At 45.0% G+C, this 8,873-nt stretch overlaps 1 long non-coding RNA gene across 1 annotated transcript; it reads left to right on the top strand.

The window, feature by feature from the left end:
* Positions 1-5,542: 5,542 nt before the first annotated feature.
* On the top strand, positions 5,543-5,922 carry LOC118498658. Its single transcript, XR_004901130.1, has 2 exons — positions 5,543-5,588; positions 5,692-5,922. It is a non-coding gene; the product is annotated as an uncharacterized LOC118498658 (long non-coding RNA).
* The last annotated feature ends 2,951 nt before the right edge of the window (positions 5,923-8,873 follow it).

The following is an 8,873-nucleotide window of genomic DNA, read 5'->3' on the forward strand; positions in this document are numbered from 1 at the left end:
CAATCTTGGAAACCAAACAGAGTGGGTCCCCAAGCACAGGGCTTCTTCAGGAGCAATGCACATGGAGGATAAGGCTTGTTTTAATCTCTCTCCCAGAGCTTCCTCCCCATCTCACCTTCAGCATATAGATACATAAGAAACTGTTCACCCCAATGAGTCCAAAGTGGTTGCATCTCCATCTAGATAGATTAAGAAGGCACATATAACCAAGATCTAGGAAATTCTTCTTCTAAATATCTATATTGCATCTGCTAATTTTCCTGTTAGTTTGAGTAGATAACAAGGTGCCAAAACTTTTGCCTGAAAGTCATTCTTGGGTCTGTCCATAGTGTGTTTTATAGTGTGAACTTCACTTTGAATTCTGGTGCAAAGTAAGCAGATTGTTCTCCGTCAATGTGGGTGGCACCTTCCACACACTGAATAGCTGACTGGAACAAACAGTGAAGGAGGGAAAACTAAGCCCTTTTTACCCATGTGCTGGATACTGGAGCTGGGGCAGTGGTCTTATCCTGTCCTGGGCACCCTAGTCCTCAGCATTTAACTCAGGCTGAGTTATGACAGCAGCTCTCCTGTGTCTGCTGCCAGCCACCAGAGCTCATTGCAATTTAGGAGGTTTCATTTGTCGAGACAATGAGCATCGGCTCCTTGTAAATGTAAATGTGCATTTCTGTTTGCTTCTCTGGAGGACCATGGCTATTCTGTGTAAAAGAGAGGACATGCAAGTTTGCCCTCCATATGGAATGAGCCCATCAAAGAACACTCATGTGTTTACTGGGAACAGTGCTGGGCACTCAGTGAACAAGAGGGAGGATTCCATTCATGTCAGGCTACCAATTGCAAAGCTGTTTCCTAATATTCCCTGGGTTATTTTCTTTGATCACCATTGAAAATTGTGGAGCCTTGTGATGACACAGAGAACCCTGAGGGTGGAATGAGCAGTACTGAGTGGCATCAGAGCTCAATGTGACAGCGTCAGCAGACTACGTTGATTGCAAGCCAAGGCCACAAGTCCTCAGTGATTGATCTTGGAAATGACTTTTTTCCTTATTGATCTAAGACAACACCCAACTGCAACCTGCTTCCATGTGGGGATATCAATGATGCACATACCCTGAAACAAACAAACACACAAACAAACACAAGAAGATGTATTTGACTAATCAGATTATTGTGAACATTCGCCAAGAAGTATGTTTGCTTGATACAGGTGCCAATGGTATTAATACATGATAATGACAAGATCAACATAGAAGGTAATTATGCAGTGACTCCAATGACTTGGTGGCACACGGAACTGACATGTGCTTGATAAATCCAGCACAGGTGCACAATCCTGTGGAAATGGCGACATTCTCTTACTCTCTTATGTAGAAACCACCTGTCACATTCTTCAGCCAGTGAAAACCAGAATAAATGCTCATGACTGACCCAGGAACTGAGAACTTAGTGCCTGCTGGGCTGCTGGATTTGAGGACATGGGGTGCTGATGGGAAACATCACACAACTCCCCCATGACTGATCCCAGAGATGACCAGCTTAGAAAGGGAGCCTGAGTAACAACCAGCAGCACCTGAGTTTTCACCTGTGATGCCTTCATCAGTACAGGAGTGTCAACGATGGTTGAATCAGAAACCCATATACAAGAGGAGATGGTGATTTTGGCAGACCCTGACAGGTGCAGCTGTGGATCACTGAGCAGTGGTTCTGTTTCTGTGCAGGATTCTGTGGTCTGAGGTCCTCAAGGCAGATGGTAGAAGGGAAGACAAGCATCAGGATGGAGAATCAATAAAGGAGGAAAACCAGGGTGTCCCTCACAGAGTTGACCTCACTCACATAAGAAGTCCCACTCTGGCCTAGAACTCATGTGGATGCCCATCCCATATTGTAGTAACTGGGAAGAAAGGAGCCTTCAAGAGCATTGACATGAAACTCATCACCTTGTGTCTGTGTTTAAATAATTGAGCAACATAAATGTGGTGGGATTAGGGCCTCATGCAGGATCCTCAGATGGGACCTTCAAAGAGAGGAATCTGAGGACACCAGAGGCTTCCAAAAGACCCAAGAACTTCCAGACTCAGAAGTGTTGGCGGTGACAGTGCATTTGGCAGCTCCAGGAAAGGGGCTCCCTGGTGGGTCATAGAGCTCGTGTTTAGAGGTTCCCTGCAGAGTCAGTAGGGTTTGGTAAAATCAGAGCTCTGTGTCTAGAGATGTCAAAGCACACTGTGTCACTGTGGAAGCATTCTGAAGTCAGGGTTCTGTCTTCATTTCTCAACTAGTGCCGAGGAGATGGCCATGCCCTCTGAGCTAAGACAAGACTCTTCCCTGCAGGACTCAGGCTGGGCAGCAGAGGACGTGCAAGACCCACAAGTTTAGTGCCGCTGCCACAGTATCAGGTGGAGGTGAAGCTAGGCAGAGATTCCCTCTGATGGGCTGCGTCCTCCTCTTCCCATAAAAACATCTAAAGTCGAGTTGGACATGAGGCGACTGCAAATACCCAATTCAATTAGAGAATTTATGAAAGTATAAAACATGAAGACCATGACCAATAAGTTTATTTTTTAATGGCTTCTTTATATCTGAATTGTAAGAAGCTTGTCACAGGGATTATTTTACTAACTCACCAGGTGGAGAATTTTGTAGATACACTGGCCCAGTGAAAAGACATTCATGTACCAAGGCCAGACTGTCCCAGGTGTCTCTGTGTCACTCAAAGTTGGGGTCACTATGAAAGAGCATGTCCTATGGGGTCTTGTTTCCCAGGAGAAGAGCTATTTCTTTACAGAACTTAGGGACCTGACAGGGGACATATATACTCACAGAGGGATTAGGACTGGGTCAATCAGACTTCCACTGAATGTGGTCTCTGTGTCCTTCAACTTTTCTCAGGTGGGGTCAGGACTTCAGCTATGAAACACTCTCCTTCATAAATATGCAGAGGAGAGAGGTAGACTAGGTTGAATACGAGTGTGTCTGGTCCCTGAGAGTATCACCCAACCCTCCCCTACCGAAATCTTGACAGCATATCCCATCACAGTGGACTGGAGCAAAAAAGCCCTCTACCTGGTTGCAGTGGCTATAGGTAAGAAGCTCTCCAGTCTCTGGGTTGATGAGGGTACCAAAAACAGTCAAGGGACATTTCCACAAACTTCTGTCTACTCTCCACAGGTGAGTACTCCCAGGTGAAGCTGGTGCAGTCTGGGGCTGAGGTGAGGAAGCCTCGGGCTTCAGTTAAGGTCTCCTGCAAGGCTTCTGGATATACCTTCGCAGGGTACTGAATACGCTGGATGCAAACGGCCCCAGGACAAGGGCTTGATTGGATGGGGAGAATCACCCTAATGATAGTGAAAGAAAGTACACACAGAAGTTCCAGGGCAGAGTCACCATGACTGCAGACATGTCCATGAGTAGAGCATACATGGGGCTGAACAAAGCTAAGGACTCAAAGGACTCAAAGCTAAGGACTTGGCCATGTATTACTGCATGAGAGGCACTGTGATGACCCACATGCTGAATGTGTCACAGACCATGAGGGGTGGGGAAGTTTGGCTGGGCAGATGGCATGGCAGAGAGATGGGTCTCCTGACTTCCTCACACACAGGTGTGATCTGAGAGTAGGACTGATGCCTCCATGGGCACGTCAAAAACTCAGGGAATGTTTCAGGAGACCAGATACACTGTGGGGAAGAGGCAGGAAAGGTGCTGCAGAAAGGGCTTCTATTATTTGTTGACATTTTGCAGGGACCCATTTGGAGCATCCTGGTTCTCTGAAAGAAGTGTTTCATCAAGGCTTCCTCCGGGAATCCTTGGTCAGGGTTACCTTGGGGATTTGGACTAGGTGATGGCTAGCAAGTGCTAGGACACTCACTTATTTGTGAAAACTGGACTTGTGCTTGGGGAAAAGTAAGTATATGAAAGTAAAGGGGGATTTCTATATTCTTGTGTCTGCCAGCATCACACAGATGGCATTCTGACAGCAAAGTCCACATTCCAGCACAGTCTGTGGCATCACAGCTTTTTTTCAGCCCTCTCTCAGGGTGAGATCCTGTGGATTCTCCTCACCTGAGAAAAAAGCCCCATGAGTGCCCCTGTCTCTGAGCTAGTACTGATGTCATCACACAGCAAGAGGCATCACAGGGACACCCTTGACAGTGGAACACCCACATCCAGCCTCTACTATCTTCCTATGTCAGCGGAAACAATTAGTACATGCCTGGCTCTGCAATCTAAACACATTGTTCTTGTACATTCTGGAGGTCAGTGTGGATGTGTCAGTTCAAACCAGCTTCACTTACCATCCATGGGTATTCACCCCATGTATGGAGTACCATTTTCCATTTAGCACATTGATACTATGAGTTCATCAGGCTCAAGTTCAGAGGGCACCCATTATGTGTGGCCATGGTAATAAACTCCCACTCGTCATATGCAGACATGAATAGAGACTGTGAGAGAGAGGAGATGGTTCTTATGGAATTTACTGTCAAAGATTCAGGAGGCTCCATTATACTCCCTCCCCTGGTTCCTGATAATAGCTGCATTGAACATACATGTAAACACAGATACTAATAGAGAGCATCAGGTTGAACACATAATGATGACCAATTTAACATATCAGATCCACCAGCTCCAGTAATGGGAAGTTATTTGAAAGATTTATTCATCCTGTAATCAGTGGATAAAGAAAATAATGATTTTCATATAAATTATTATTTTATCTATACCTGTTATTTTCTGTTAGTAGCTTGTACCAAGGTTTTCCATAATCTAATTTATAAAATTTCAACATACTTATTCCCCAATTTCTACATATTCACCTAAGCACTTCTACTTATGACTGAGTTTCTTCTGCATCCCAAATGTGTGAAACTACTTTTCCCAGAGTCTAGGAAATGAAAACAAAAGTGAGGCAGTGAACATGCTGCATATTCAGCACCAAACTCCACTAAAGAAACATGTTCCTGGACACACTTCCCACTTCTGGGAAGGGCCCCTGCTTCTGTTTCCAAAAAGGCAATGCAGACCCTCCATCTCCTCCAACACTGTGTCCACGAGGTCTGGGGTCACAGTCTCTCCTTAGTTCATAGTCTTATCACTTTGTAGAGGAAATGGGACAGATGCAACTTCCGGTGACAAGAAGAGGAACCTCCTCGAATTTTAATGCTCCCTGTGATCATGAGCATTGAATTTCCTTGGTGTGCTCATCACTGTTGACTTTCAAATGGATCTCTTATTTGAAAACCTCTCATTTATGAAAATTAACTCTTCTTGATCATGCACAGATCGCATGGACCAGTATAGGCTCAAATGTAGGGAGTGACTGATAACAGATATGTGTCTTTAGATATGTGACACTCTGGGACCATGCCCTTCATGTCAACATCCAGCAACAGAGCTCCCTATATAGCAGAGGTGAATGCAAATATGGCTCATCTTCTCATGAAAAGCAGCCCAGCCCTGACCTTGCAGCTCTGAGACAGGAGCTCAGCCCTGGATTCCCAGGTGTTCCTGGACCCTTGTGAGGACAGAACACAGAACACTCATCATGGAGTTTAGTTTCATCTCAGTTTTCCTTGTTGCTGTTTTAACAGGTAATCTCTAGAGAATGGTAGGCACTGAGTGTGTGAGTGGATACATCTGAGAAATAAAATGGATGGGCAAGAGTTTCCTGACCTGATGTCTTTGTGTTTGCAGGTGTCAAGTGTGAAGTGCAGCTGGTGGAGTCTGGGGGAGGCCTGATGAAGCCTGGGGGGTCTCTGAGACTGTCCTGTACAGTCTCTGGATTCACCATCAGTAGTAGATACTGGATGCACTGGGTCTGCCAGGCTCCTGGGAAGGCGCTGGACTGAATCTCATCAATTGCTGGTAGTAGCACATACTATGCCAACTCTGTGAAGGGCCGATTCACCATCTCCATAGACAATGCTCCAAAGAACAAGCTCTATCTGCAAATGAATAGCCTGATACCTAAGGACATGGCCCTGTATTACTGTGGAGTGAGGGAAAGTCATTGTGACCCCAGACACAAACCTCCCTGAAGGAGACAGGGGGGCTGGGCTGCAGGGGAAAGTCTGAACACCAGGGGGCGCTCAGGGCACATTGAGTATTGGGTGAAGTTCTGAACAGCTGCAAATGCACTTTAACTGTTGGAATTCTGGAGGTGTGGGGTTAATTTTCTACACAGCCGTTTCTTTCAGGGATCCTGACTTTCTTCATCATTCTGTGCTGACATCTTATCTATGTAAACTTCAGAGGCTTGTTGTAATAGGAGGAAAATATTTTCACACATACAGGAGGCAGAAAGTCACATTTGCTTAAAGTTATCCTAATGAATCATAGTTGGATTATTAAATCTTCATGACCCATATCAGCTAAATCTAACCAGATGTCCTACTAGACCCAACAGTGCACCAGAGCCCCACACAGCTCAGAGTCCAAGCTGGAGACACATGCATGCTGAACAGTGGGCAAAAATGCATATGAGCCCAATGACAGAGGGAAAGTGCCCTGGGGGAGACAGTATTGACCTGACTCCATGTTCATGATGACCAATAGCAGTTGGCATCCTGTAGGTGTAGAGTGACCCCCATCCTAACTTGGTACAGGTGTCCAGGATGGTGATGTCACACCCAAAGAGGGACTATGAAATATTTTGTCACTTCATTGTGAAGTCTGTTGAGAGCAGGACAGACTTTTCAGCAAGCCAGCAATGGCTGTTTTACCTCAGGTAAGGAGTCTGGATCAGTACCTTCTGGTTCATCCGTGACAAGGTTGAAGAGACTCCTGCTCACAGGATGGGTTTCTGTGGTTCTAATCTCCCACTTGCATGGAACTAGAAAGAATCACCACTTTCTCTATATATGTTCCACCTGTGCAAAATAGGAGAGAGAGGGATGAATCTTAACATGTCAGCATCCAACATAAAAACAACTAGATCCTTACTTCTTATTCCATCAAACTCCTAGGACTCATGAGTGAGAACATGAAACAAACAGCCATTATGGGTATACCACAAATTCAGCCCCTAGAAAATGAGAATGATTGTTATATGTAAGCAAGAAGAGGAAATAATAATAAATTGTATGGACATCTTAGCTCAGAATTTAGGCTGAAACCTGTTCACTCTACAAGATGTTCAGCTTTCTGTGAAGGACTTGCTTCCTTTTTCTGCTTCAAAAGACAAGAAGTTTCCACAGGACTATAGGGATCCTCAGTCCTTGGCAAGATCTACTGGAGTAGCCTTATAAATGGACAGAAACACAATTTGATTCCTTTGGTGTTCCTATGGGTGATTGTGTCACTCAACAACTCGCACATTAAAATTTGAGACTCATGTTATGGTGTTATAATGCCTGGCCTCAGAAGAAGAGTTGGTCCCAGAATGGAGCTCTGATGAATGGAGGCAGGGCCTTCATGAGAGAGGACTGAGGAAGCTGCCTTGCCCCATCTGTCCTCTGAGATTAGAGGGAAAAACCATCTAAGAAGCAGATTCTCAGCAGTCACCTAAACATTCTGCATCTAGTCTTGCATTTTTCACATCCAGTTCTGTTAAAAACACATTTCTTTTGTTGGCCAATGTCCCAGGCCACAGCCCTTTGTTACAGCAACCAGAATGATTTTTCACTGTAGTGTAACAAGACTACACAGGTTGAATATCTAGAGCTTCACTGCTGTTTGTGCTGTAAAATGTACACCATGTGTTGTCTTCCAGTGATGTTCCAGGGTAGTTTTTCTCTGTTATTTTCTTCCACACATAAAATGTTCTGATTGGACATTATGGAAAGCTCCTAAACAGATTTAGCAGGGAGGCAGCATTAGATGTGAGTTTAACCCATGAACCCTTTCAATACTTGCCACATCAGCATACAGTGAGGTCCAGGTTACACTGGAGATGAAATCCATTATTCTCCCAGTCCCCATGTTATAGGGACATGGCTGGTGTGTGCTTGAGGGCATGCACAGGAGCAACACTCAGGAGGAGCATTGACCAACAAGAGAGCAGCCCTTGCAGTGACCAATGACCTCACACCCAGGAGACTGATTATGGGGATGAATGTCCCTCTGTGTGTCAACACATGGAAAAGATTGCAGAGGACATTTATTCTGAGGTGAATAGCATGGAACACTGTGCACATGGAAAACCTCAGTGAAGCGAATTTTGTTAAACTGATCAATGGTATAAATTAACAGCAACAATAACTCTACGGCACACAGAGTAATCATCCTCTTATAAAATTCCATCTATCACAGAAAGGTTGCTTGTCCCTCTGAGTAAAGTCTCTCACCCACAGACTTCACTCCTCTGTCCCTAATTAGAGGAGTAACTACAAATGGGGTGCTCCATGTGCTGATAAACCCAGCCCCACTATTGTCCCTTCACCTGAGAGAGCAGCCCTAGCTCCTGAGTCTCTGCTGTTGGCATTCACTTCAGCAGTTAATGCAGAGGAAGCACCATAAAATTTGAGCTGAGTTGAGCACCTGTTCTGGTGTTTTTACATGTGATATTATGGATAAAGTAGGACTTGAGTGTGTGAATGTGTGTGTACTCCTAATGAGAGACTCTTGTCTACAGGTGTCCACAATGAGGTGCAGCTGATGGAGTCTGAGGAGGACCTGAGACAGCTTTCAGAAGTCAGAAATTCCCCTGCAAATGCTCTGGATTCATTTTCATTGACTTTTCTATAACCTGGATTGGCTAGCCTCCAGGAAGAGGACTGGAGTGGATAGTTGTTATAAGAAACAGAGCTAACACTCACACACCAGAATGCGCTGGATCTGTGCATGTCAGTTTTGCCACCTCAAGTGATTATTTCAAAAGCACTGCTTATCTCCCCTAAAGAAAGGGGCATAAAGGAAAAAAAATGAACAAATGGGAC

Source organism: Phyllostomus discolor, unplaced genomic scaffold, assembly GCF_004126475.2.
Source record: "Phyllostomus discolor isolate MPI-MPIP mPhyDis1 unplaced genomic scaffold, mPhyDis1.pri.v3 mPhyDis1_scaffold_54, whole genome shotgun sequence".
Classification (NCBI taxonomy): Eukaryota; Metazoa; Chordata; class Mammalia; order Chiroptera; family Phyllostomidae; genus Phyllostomus; species Phyllostomus discolor.